Consider the following 13,174-nt stretch of genomic DNA (forward strand, 5'->3'; position numbering starts at 1 on the left):
TTCCGATGGCTTATGTTTGATCTAATTAGAATTCGAACGAAGTTTTATCTCGGGAACATACGTTGCGACGTTCTCTTGACCGAGCATGATTTGTTGCGGAAAGACATATGCGTATTTTGCGGAGATTTGGATATTAACTTCGTCGTAACCGTTTTTGACCCCAACAGCAGCTTAAGAATCAATTGAAAAAATGTTGGTCCAAATTCAATTACTATGGAACATTATATTAACACAAAATATAAAAAGCGTGTATTTTTTCTTTAAATAAAAGCTACAGAATTACCTAATATGATTAACATATATATGGCAATTAATGACTTTGAATAGGTAATTATTCAAAGTGGTGGTGGATGCTTTTCAACAGCTCTGTTTTGAGACTACTGTGGATTTCAAGGGGGGAGAATATTATGAGGCGGAGGAAGCTGTGATTTCTCTAAGATATGAAAATCTATTTGGATATTGCCCTATATGTGCTAGGTTGTGTCATACAGAAGCTAATTGTCCTCTTGCCAAGCCAGAGGTGAAGATGAGTCCAGAGAAGAGGAGGGAAACAAGAGAAGGTAATGGGGGGGTGGCATGAAGGAGGGAAGCATGAGGATAAGGCTCGGAGTTATAAAGGGGTTGTTATTAATGGGAACACGGGCTATCAGCAGAAGGAGAGAGATGGTCGGGACTACTATGGACAAGGAAAAGGTAAAATGATTGAGGAGAATGATTCTAAATGGGTGCGGGTGGCTGAGAAGGGGAATAAAGGATCGTCTAACTACCGTGGCAACTATAGGGGAAATGGTGAGGCTTACAGGCACCGAGTGCCACGCAGAGAGGATTCAAGAGTGATAGCTCAGGAGGGACGCTCTAGGGGCGTTTCAGGACCGGTTGGAGATCAACAACTGTTGCGAGGAACGCGCACAGAGGTTCAGGAGAGAATGGTTGAGGAGGCTCAGGAGGAGGGAGAAATAAAGGCTGTGGAGGTCTCCAATCAACAACTACCTTCACAAACTTTTCAAGAAGAGCTTGCAAAGACGCAAGCGACCGGAACAGAGGTCATATCGGACGCAATGGATGCGGAAAGAGGGTTACAAGTGATTCAGGGCCTGGTAGGGGGTAAGCCTGCTATCAATGAGGATAAGATTATGGAGATGGATGAGATAAGGGAGGTTTTTCTTGCAAATGGGATCGACATGGATGCCGTAGATGATCTAAAAGAATGCTCTGAAAGAGAGATGGAGGAAGCAATGCGAGAGCTGGACAGGGCAGGTGAAGAAGATTTTAAAGAGGACGAGGCACTGGTTCTTGCTGAGGATGATAAGGTGATGGCCGAAGATGAACTGGCAAAGAAACATGGAATACGTAAAAGGCTTTTAAAGCCAGTGGCGGGGACTGCGGCCAGTACTAAGATGAGGAATGCTAATGCATTGCCTTCCCCACGCAAGCGCACTAGAGCTAAAATTGGAACACGCCAGGGGGAGATTAGCAAGCAAATGGATACTAAGGGCACGTCAAACCCGAAGCCGAGACTACCAAGACCATAATTTTATGTTTCAAAACGGCAGATTGGGATGGAGCAAGCAGGGCTTGGTTCTTGATATTAGCATTTGGAGTTCAAAAATAAGCTCTATGAGCATCTCTCTTTTATTAATAATAGTTAAGGATTATGAGATTGCAATGGTTTTTTCACTTTTATGTTGTTTGGCTAAGCAATGGAATACGAGTTTGTTGCGGGATATGTGGTCTTTATTTATTACTTTTGATTCTTTTGGAACATATGGGTCTTATAGAGGCAAAAATGGGTCTCAGTGTGTTGGAGAGAAATGGCTTTTCAGGTGTATGGGGGCTTTAGTTGGCTCAATAGGCAAAAGAAAGGTAATATTTGTTTGGGTTCATTGGGTCACTGCTCAATGTTGGAACATCACCGTCTTTCCGTGTTTTTGGATCTATGGTTTGTTGGGAGTACTTAGGTTTTATTGTCAGAATGGAAATGGTAGAGACGTCTGCACCTTAGCAGGTATATGGCACGATAGGGTTGGTGTAATTAATGATGCTAGGGCCTGTGGTAAATGTCTGGGTTTTGTATGCCAATAACTGTTGGTGTTGTTTTTGGGAGTGGCAGGAACGAGAGAGAACTGGGCAGATAACCTTCATGACAAGCTCTCAGACCAGAGTTCTTCACAAGCATCAAGAGATCATTGTAAACCAGCCACCTCGCCACAAATACGTCTGGAAGCTCGAGACAAAGCCTTCTCAGCATATTTATGATCTATGCAATCATGTGACCCGCACCAAGAATGACGAACTCAAATTCTCTCAACGAGCTTGCCGTAACCGGCACAAGCTCTAGACGAACCCATTTTAAGCTCGGCTTGGATAAGAGATAACTACACCATCTCAGTGAGGTCTCTTTTCGATCCATGGCTGTCCATCTCGAGACTTCACTTCTCGGCTTGAGCTTTACGTTCAGACTGGTTCTGTGGTTCATCGTAATCTCGGCATCATGGTGATGTTAGACGTCATCACCAACCAAATCTTGAAGTTCACTTCTCGACCTCAGCATCACACGATCACCTCTGTCATGCTATCATCTTGAAGTTCGACGTCATCACCAACCAAATCTGGATAACACTGAGAGAAAAAGCTCTCACGCTCTCTTTTATGGTCTTGGTGTAATCTCGGCAAGTACGCGATCTCGGCAAAAGCGGGGAGCAGTTGGCGTGACCTCCTCAAAACGCCGATCTTGAGATCATGTTCGTCATCCTCGTAGCTGTTTTCATGACAGAAAAATAAGTCTGACGAGATAAGTCTTCTCATCTAATTAGTTAATTGTTTACGTCATATATCACCGCTTTATACTTTGTGACAGAACAAATATATTCACTTAGTATCTTGTTAATAAGGTTGATATTAAACGTGATCTCCCATATTCATAATTGACATGTTTGCTTGTGCCTCACGGCACCCATTTTCAATACAAGATATAATTAATTAAATTTAGTTTTCTATGTATAGTAGAATGGAGCCAGCACAAAAGGTCGTGACTTATCTTCTATGCTGTATGCGTGGAATGCGAGTCAAGCACTCCTTCCCTTACACTAACGGAGCATAGAAGATGAAGAATATGAGACCCTCTTTGCAGTTCACTCCTTCCCTTACGGTTCTCACGACTCTTGACTTCATCGTCGCCAATCACGAGCTCATCACCGGACCTCGCAACTCACACCACGTTTCTCTTGACAGCAACGTTATCATAGCCTGACGAGTCGTACACACCAACAACTTGCTCAGCACACACGATCTCAACACGAAACTTCGGGTCGGCAATAGTTCGGTAAACGTGTATTTTAGGCACGAGTTTAAATTGAACTTGCTTTTTATTAGGCACGAGTTTGCGGTCGACTCGCTTATTATTAGACACGAGTTTACAAAAACTCATCTTTGGCTAGGCATGAGTTTACAGAAGCTCTCCTTCCACTAGGCACGAGTTCTCAGTAAACTCGCCTCTGTCTTAGCATGAGTCAAGTAAACTCGTCTTTCGCTAAGCACGAGTTTAAAGCAAACTCGCTTTTTACTAGGCACAAGTTCGAAATAAACTCGCCTAAACCGTCATAGGCTTGAGTGTGTCTAGTTCATTGTCTAATAAACCCTATTCGTAAACTTCGTAGAGATAGATTCCATCTCTCTCAACGAACTTGGGGGGACTTACTGTTGGGGATGGATTTACATCCTCCTCAAGGCCCATTAGATATTGAACTAGACCCATATGGTTAGGAAGCCCTAGGCTTCATCTTTCTATAAATAAGGAGCTACCTCCTTATGAGAAAGGATATTCTCTTCTTCCATTTTAGACCTAGAACACATCTTACAAAGAGTTTATATCATTTTAGATTTACTTTACACTAGAAATCATTCTTGTAATACAATCTATGATCAATAAACTCTTTTTGATGTTCATTTCTCATTTGGTTCTTTCAAGATTTCTCCTAAACCTCAAGAATCTAATCTTTTACTTTTAGATTCTTTATTTGATTGATTCCAACAAACACCACCAACATAAACACCATTTTTGGATCAAACAAGATGTGCTGGTGGCCTTTAGGGTTATGGTGCAGTGTGGGGCTTCATTCACAAATTGGGTTTCAGTTGGTGAAGCTTCAGGCGATCATTGAGTATGAGAGGTCTCAAACCTTCGGTTTTTTGGATTACATTATGGTATGGAAAACAGTGAAAATGTGGATATGGTTATTGCATAGTTTAGGTTTTTTCGCTAAAATCTCAAGCGGAGAGTATAAAGATTTGGGGAACACAATAAGGTGCAATGGCGTAATTGAGGCTGGTGGTTTATATTATTTCGAGATCTTGATATTTTCTACTTATAATAGATTATCCCATGGCGGGTTAAAGGTATTTTGTGAGGAAGTTTACCTTTGTTATTATTGTTCTTGGTGCTTTTGGGATTTAATGGTATGCTGTCTGAAAATGGTTGTAATTACGATGGTAATAATAAGAATGATGCGAAGTTCATGTTGGCTCTCATATAGCACCCCATAACGGAATTTTAGATTTCACGACGTTTATGCAGCAGACGAAATAAATAGGCGGGAGTTGCTAATCCAGATAGTTAATGTTTTGAATTATGGTTTCACAAAATGGAGGAGGGATGGGGTTGTAGGTATTTCGTGGTTATCTTCAAGACCAAGTCTTTCAGACTCCAAAGAGCATTCCATTATTTTTTATATATGAATATATTAAGCTGGAATTGTAGAGGACTTGGGAGTCATTGGACCATCAGTTACCTTCGAGAAATATGGCATAAACATAAATCGGAATTCCTTTTTTTATCTGAAACAAAACAAGATGCTGAATTTGTACAAGGAGTTCAATCCCATTTTGGTTATGATAGTCTGGTTACTGTGGACCCATCTGGGAGAAGTGGGGGTTTGACACTTTTTTACAATAATGAGTATCAGGTTAAGATTATATATTCTAGCAATAGGATGATAGATATAGAGGCGGTGGCAAATGGGAAACAAGTTTTTCTTACTTTTGTCTATGGCGATCCGATCCCAAAAATGAGGGATCAGGTTTGGGAGAGACTGACGCGATATGGAATATCACGATCGGATCCTTGGTTCATCATAGGAGATTTAAATGAAATTACTGGAAATCATGAAAAGGATGGAGGGGCTGTGAGATGCCCAACTTCTTTTATATCTTTTAATAATATGATAAGGAATAGTGGATTATTGGAATTTCCAGCTCGGGGTAATACTTTTTCCTGGCAAGGGAGAAGAGGTAAAGGAAAGGTGCAGTGACAGTTAGATGTCGATTGGATCGGGCGTTAGCGAATGAGGAATGGCATACGATTTTCCCATATTCATACACAGAATATTTGAGGATGGTGGGGTTCAGATCACCGACCAGTTCTGGCTGTTTTGGATGATAAAATTAACAGAAGAAAAAGGGGACAATTTAGGTTCGATAAGAGATGGATTGGTCAAGAGGGACTGATGGAATCGATTACATCAGGGTGGACAGGGAATCATGACGGCCATGTAGAGGATTTTTTTACAAAAATTAGTAATTGCCGCCACGAAATATCTTCTTGGCGGAAGGATAATCCATCATATGGAAAGGATAAAATTAAAGATCTACAACAAGTTCTGGAAGAAGTACAGACAGATAATGATAGATCACAAGAGGAGATCCTTGAGGTTTCTCGGAAATTACAAGAGGCTTACAAGGATGAAGAGGAATATTGGCATCAAAAAAGTAGAAATATGTGGTATTCATCAGGGGACCTTAATACTAAATTTTATCATGCGTTGACAAAGCAATGCCGGATCCGTAATAAAATTGTGGGCCTTCATGATGAATTGGGTAATTGGATTACGGGTGACAATGGAGTTGAAAAGGTGGCGGTAGACTATTTTGAGGGTTTGTTTGCTACTACTAATCCGACGGAGTTTGATAGTTTCTTGGATGAGATTATACCATCCATCTCTCCACAGATGAATCAAGCATTAATGCGTGCAGCAACAGAGGAAGAGGTTCGACATGCTTTATTCATGATGCATCCAGAGAAGGCGCCAGGGCCGGATGGGATGACAGCCCTTTTTTTCCACCATTCTTGGCATATTATTAAAAAGGATGTGGTCGAGTTGGTAAATAATTTCTTGGTTACAAGTGTTTTGGATCCAAGGTTAAATATAACCAATATTTGTATGATCCCAAAGACGGAAAGGCCTACAAGAATGACGGAATTAAGGCCGATAAGTTTATGTAATGTTGGTTATAAAATCATTTCGAAGGTTTTGTGTCAACGGTTGAAAATTTGCCTCTCACGGTTAATATCGGAAACCCAATCGGCTTTCGTGGCAGGAAGATTAATTTCGGATAATATTCTTATTGCCCAGGAAATGTTTCATGGATTAAGAACTAATAAATCTTGTTAAAACAAGTTTATGGCGATAAAAACGGATATTAGCAAGGCATATGATCGGATTGAATGGAATTTTATTGAGGCTCTTCTTCACAAGATGGGTTTTGACCCTCGCTGGATTAAATTAATGAGAGAATGTATATCTTCGGTTCAGTACAGGGTTCTTCTTAATGGGCAGCCACGGGGTTTAATAATTCCCCAACGAGGGCTACGTCAGGGGGATCCCTTATCTCCTTATCTTTTCATTATGTGTACAGAGGCATTAATTGCGAACATAAAGAAGGCAGAACGCCTAAAACAGTTAACGGGTCTAAAGGTAGCGAGAGCTTGCCCAGCAGTTTCCCACTTATTGTTTGCAGATGATAGTCTTTTTTTTTGTAAGGCGTAAAAGGAAGAATGTCAGACTATTCTTAGGATTTTGAAGGAATATGAAATGGTCTCAGGGCAACAAATAAATTTACAGAAATCCTCAATTCAATTTGGACATAAGATTGAAGATTCTTGTCGACAAGATTTGAGAGATATTCTGGGAATTCAGAACATAGGAGGAATGGGATCCTATTTAGGGTTACCGGAGTGTCTTGGAGGATCTAAGGTACAAGTGTTTGGGTTTGTACAAGAAAGACTGAACAATAGAGTTAATGGATGGACCTTTCGATTTTTTACGAAAGGAGGAAAAGAGGTGATTATAAAATCAGTGGTTACGGCTTTACCCAATCATGTGATGTCTGTCTATCGATTACCAAAGGCTACAGTGAAGAAGCTCACTAGTGCTGTAGCTCAGTTCTGGTGGAGCCCAGGGGGAGGCACAAAAAGGATGCATTGGAAATCATGGGATAAACTATGTGTTCCTAAAGATGATGGTGGCCTTGGGTTTAAGGATCTTACGGACTTTAATACGGCGATGCTTGGTAAGCAATTGTGGCGGCTGATAGAGAAACCGTATACCCTTTTTTCTCGAGTTTTCAAAGGACGGTACTATAGGAATGCTTCACCCCTGGAACTGATTCGCTCTTACTCTCCGTCATATGGCTGGAGGAGTATTAGTTCTGCTAGATCTCTGGTTTGTAAAGGACTAATTAAACGGGTGGGGACAGGATCATCCATATCTGTATGGAATGATCCCTGGATCCCATCCACTCGCCCGAGACCAGCAAATAAAAACCTTAATCACAGTTACCCGGATCTCATAGTGGATTCCCTTATTCATTCGGAATCCCGCACATGGAATCTATCGGCAATAAGGAATTTGGTTGATCCTGAGGAAATTAAAATCATTACAAGTATTCCTTTGAGTAAAAATCGGATGGAAAATAGGAATGGATGGCATTTCACTAACAATGGAAAATACACGGTACAATCTGGGTACCAAGTCGAACGTGTCTATTCAGATAAGGAAAAACCACCGGAATTTCCCACAGTGGATGCCCTTAAAGCATACTGCTGGAAATTGCAGTGTCCTCCAAAGATAAGGCATTTCTTATGACAGTTGCTTTCAGGTTGTATAGTAGTCATGAAGAATCTAAATGCAAGAGGAATACAAGGAGACATATTTTGTTCCCGTTGTGGACACCAGGAAGAATCGATTAACCATGTATTTTTTGATTGTCCGCCAGCACGACAAGTGTGGGCATTATCTAAGATACCATCGAATCCGAATATTTTCCCTACAGATTCTTTCTTTGCTAATATGGACCATCTCTTTTGGAGAGTTAATCCAAAGATGGATGATCATCAGTTTGCATGGATCTTATGGTATATTTGGAAAGGTCGGAATAATAAGGTTTTTAGCAATATTGATATTGATCCGAGGGATACCCTCAAAACAGCTGACCTGGAATCAACACTTTGGGCTGAGGCTCAGGTTATAAGGGATCAGCGAGTGGCACCGGATGTACATATTAACTCCATTCAAACGAATTCAGGAAGATGGTGTTGTATAGACGGCTCGTGGAAAGATAAGGATTTGTTCTCAGGGCAAGGCTGGTATAGTACTTTACCAGGCTTTGATGGTTTGTTAGGCGCACGAAATGTCCGTGCATGTTTATCACCTCTCCATTCGGAGATGGAGGCATTGATATGGGCAATGGAATGTATGAAGAGTTTAAGACAGGTTCAGGTTACGTTTGCAACGGATTGTTCTCAGTTGGTGAAGATGGTTTCGGAACCCGAGGAATCGCCAGCATTTGGACCCTATCTAGAAGATATTAAGCTTTCGAGGAGCAGTTTTCTCAACTCAGACATCGTTCATGTACCAAGGATGCCGAACCAAAAGGCGGATAGCTTAGCACGCAGTGCCCGGCATCAACCGTCTTTCGACGTACACATGGATGCAGAGTTTCCAATTTGGTTTACAGAGTCAATATGAGTATGTAAATTGTTTCATGTCAAAAAAAAAAAAAACATGTATCAATTCAATGTTTGATATGAAACCTTTCAAAACCATATGGAAGATAAAAGTCAAAATAATTTAACTGTGGAAACAGTACTGTTCACTTTTTTCAAGAATGTGTTCGGTGGAAAAATAAGGTTTTTGTGTCATAATTTGTTTAATGTCAAATCCGATCAACCCATGATATATTAATTATAGTTTAGTTCCACAATTTTTAATAAAAATTGATCGAGTCCATCAGAAATAAATTATATAATAACAACAAAAACATCGTATATGTATAAATAAAATGATCAAATATATAAAAAAAAATTATCGATAATATATACAAATAAACTCACCATGCGCAAGGCGCATATCTTATCCCAGTACTGAGCTGTAGCCTATGTGGATTTGAAGTAAATATTTTTTTAAACTATCTTTTTGTATTTCAAAATTATGAAAATTTCAAAAAAAATTCATATATAAAGATCTAAACTAACAAACAAGAAAGCTTTTCAAACTTTTAATGTAAACATATCCAATTTAGTTGAAAAATAAATGGGAGCAAATTCCGAGACCAGCAAACAAAAACCTTCATCATAGTTACCCGGACCTCATAGTGGATTCTCTCATTAATTCGGAATCCCGAACATGAAATTTATCGGCAATTAGGACTTTGGTGGACCCTAATGATGTCAAAATCATTGAAAGTATTCCTTTAAGTAGGAATCAGATGGAAGATAGGAACGGATGGCATTTCACTAACAATGGGAAATATACGGTACAATCTGGGTATCAAGTTGAACGAGTCTATCCAGACAAGGAAAAACCACCAGAATTTTATGGACAACAGTGGATATACTTAAAGCCTACTGCTGGAAAGTAAGGTGTCCGCCTAAGATAAAGCACTTCTTGTGGCAGTTACTTTCAGGTTGTATAGCGGTAATGAAAAATTTAAAGGCAAGCTGAATACAAGGAGACACATAATGTGCACGCTGTGGGGACCAGGAGGAATCAATTAACCATGTGTTCTTTGAATGTCCTCCAGCACGACAAGTGTGGGCGCTATCTAAGATACCATCGAATCCGAATTTTTTTCCTACGGGTTCTTTCTTCACAAATATGGATCATATCTTTTGGAGAGTTAACCCAAAAATGGATGACCATCAGTTTGCATGGATAATATGGTACATCTGGAAAGGTCGGAATAACAAAGTGTTTAGCAATATCGATATTGATCTGAGGGAAACTCTCAAATTATCAGAATTGGAATCAACACTTTGGGCTGAGGCGCAGGTATTAAGGAATCAGAGATTGGTACAGGAAGTACAGACCAGACCCATCCAAGCGAATTCAGGAAGATGGTGTTTCACAGACGGCTCATAGAAGGATAAAGATATGTTTTCAGGGCAAGGCTGGTTTAGCACTCTACCGGGTTTTGATGGATTATTAGGGGCAAGGAATGTACGGGCATGTCTCTCCCCTCTTCATTCGGAGTTATCCGATATTTTATCCTAAAATGTGATTTTCCTTGAATTATTCAAAATTAAAAAGAAAACAGGAACCAAACCAAAACAGAATAAAACTTGAGATTTTATTGGATTCTTATGAATATCCAAACCGAAAACTAAAAAAACCAAACTCAAATTCATAAATAATTGAACGGTACTTATATCTTTTGAACCAAAAAAATCGAAAACTACAACTGAACTGGAGCCAAAACAAAAAGAAAAAAGAAACAAACTTTAACCGAACCAAAATCAAATTCATAAATAATTGAAAGGTACCGAAAAAACTAAAACTACAACAAAACTGGAACCAAACAAAATACCAAAAAAAAAACAAAATGAAACCAACCAAAAATCGAATGTCTGCGCCTAAACAAATTAGTGACCAAACAAACGGATTGAAAAAAAAATTCAACAAAATATAATCTCGTGCTTTGAAAGCTCGGATCAAAATTTAGTTTACTTATTAAAAGACAAAACAACATGGGCTTGCAATGAAGTTTCCACATCTTGAAAGAACAAATTAAACCTTACCCACTAAATTGTGAACAGAATATTTACCTTAACTAAAGCTAGGAAAAAACGTTCATATGGTTTTTCGTCTTTTAAAGAATTAATTTTTTTTTTATTTGTTTCAAGTCTTAATGCATCTTTTAGTTCAAATGAAATAAAATGCAATGAAAAAAAACATATAGAATATATTTATAAAAGAATTCATATTCTAGCCCAAAACTATTATATTGTTTTAGACGGCAATGAAGATATGCACTCACATTGTGTCAGAAATCTCACATTTTCCTTTAGTAGACACAGACCCTTAAGTTTATCTCTTCGGTTCCGTTGTGCACCAACAGTATATCATGTATTCACCATTCGAGGTACAGTAGTGAGTTTATTTGTTGACCAGGCAAGTAACAGACAGAAGACAGAGCTTTTAGTTTCTATATCTCTAGAAAACAATAAACCAAAATTGCTACATAAACTAAACCGGTTCTATTATGCATTACTGTTAATCTTGGTAAGCAAAGAGAAGACATCAACAAGAAAACAATATTGCCTTGTAGTCACTGGACCCACACACACAGCAGACAGAGTCTTGGTCTCTTGCACATATTATTGGTATTTTATTTATTACTAACCTTTTGTGGCGGCTCAGTGTTTATCTCAACCCCACACATTCTCTGTTTCCTCGAAACTTCATTCTTCTTCTTTTTCATGGCAAAACAAAATGAACAATCCTTTATATAAATATATACACATGTCTCACCTTGTGTTCACATGAAACTTCCTTTTACTTTCTCTTGTACTTCTGTTGGTTGATCTCTCCCTCTCCTCCCACTTTTTGAATCTTGATCTTGAGTGATATCTTTGATCCTTTCATGGATGCTATTCTTCAAGTACCCGATGATGGGTTCAAGTTCGAGAATGCTTCTGGATCTTGCTGCAAACCAAGGAACAATCCTAACTCGGGCACCAGTCGTTTCACCTGTTTCTCGATAGACCATGGATTTGACCCATTTTCGTCTATGGTTTATAGGTGTTTTTACTATCTATTATTATATTATAGAGTCTATTTATTATATTTATAAGATCAGGAGTGATTTGGAGATAAGTGATGATTTTGGAGCATTTTGGAGATATTAGGAGCAAGCAACCGAGATGACCATCGAGCTCAACCATCGGTCGATATTGGAGGATAAATATTGATCGATGTTCAAGTGTGAACATCGATCGACATCGAAACGCGCAGAAAGTCTGTTTGGTCATAGCCGACTTGAAGCCCAAGTCTTCACAAATTTACAAGATTATCCCTGGCGAGTTTTAACCTAACTATATAAATTTTGCCACCATGTTAGAGGCAAAGTGTGTTTTTCTGTGTTTTTAGTTTTATTACTTTCAGAAAACGGTTTTAGGATTGTGATAGATTGGAGAGAAGATCTAAAGTTATAATTTGTGATTGAAACTCCATTAATATCTATTTTACTATTCTATGAAGTTTTTTAACCGAATTGCTTTCATGAATTGCTTGGCCATGTCTGAGTAGTTCCACTGTTAGATTTAGGGTTTAAATAGGTTATGAGGGATTAGCCCCAACTATAGATTGCTGAGTTGTGGTAATTGTCATTAGGATTGTTCATTAATGCATGTTTCTAGATTAGCTACCTAGAATTTACCCTATGATTGATAGATAAAAGCGGGAGCTTCATTCTCATCCTGAAAACATTCTAACTGGGCTAAGTTTCTTGCTAAGAGTAAGGCGAGAACTGTTCTAGTGAGCTTAGTAAGCATTCATTAAACCCACGCATAAAGCTTAACTAGAAGCGCGTCGATCGATATTCATATTGGATAATCGATCGACGGAGGGAAAGGTGTATCGACTGATATCCCTATAGGATTATCGTTCGACACTGCTATTGATCGAACACATCTGTTTGGATCATTAGATCTAGTTCATAGACGAGTTCAAACATGCAATAGCTGATGAACTTGTTAAATTGACAGTTGAGCTTTACATTATCATGCATGCAACTCATTAGGCATCTGTAGGATTATAATTTCAAGTTTCCTGAATAGAAACCCTAAGTGTAGCTATTTCCTTTTAAGCATCTAAACCTCAACAAATCAATCGAGTAATTAATTGCTCAACCTAAACTGCAGATTTACATCTTAAATCTTAAAAACTTCCTACTTAACAAATCATATTAGATCCATTAGGCTCCCTAGCTCCCTGTGAATTCGATCCCTAAGTACTACAACTCGACCTCTTATTTGAGGGACTGTAAATCACTCCTTAGGGTAATTTGAGTGATATCAAATTTGGTGTCGTTGCCGTGGAGCTTTGATCGCCTATTGATTTAA

The sequence above is a fragment of the Brassica oleracea genome, chromosome C3 (genome assembly GCF_000695525.1).
Source record: "Brassica oleracea var. oleracea cultivar TO1000 chromosome C3, BOL, whole genome shotgun sequence".
Lineage (NCBI taxonomy): Eukaryota > Viridiplantae > Streptophyta > Magnoliopsida > Brassicales > Brassicaceae > Brassica > Brassica oleracea.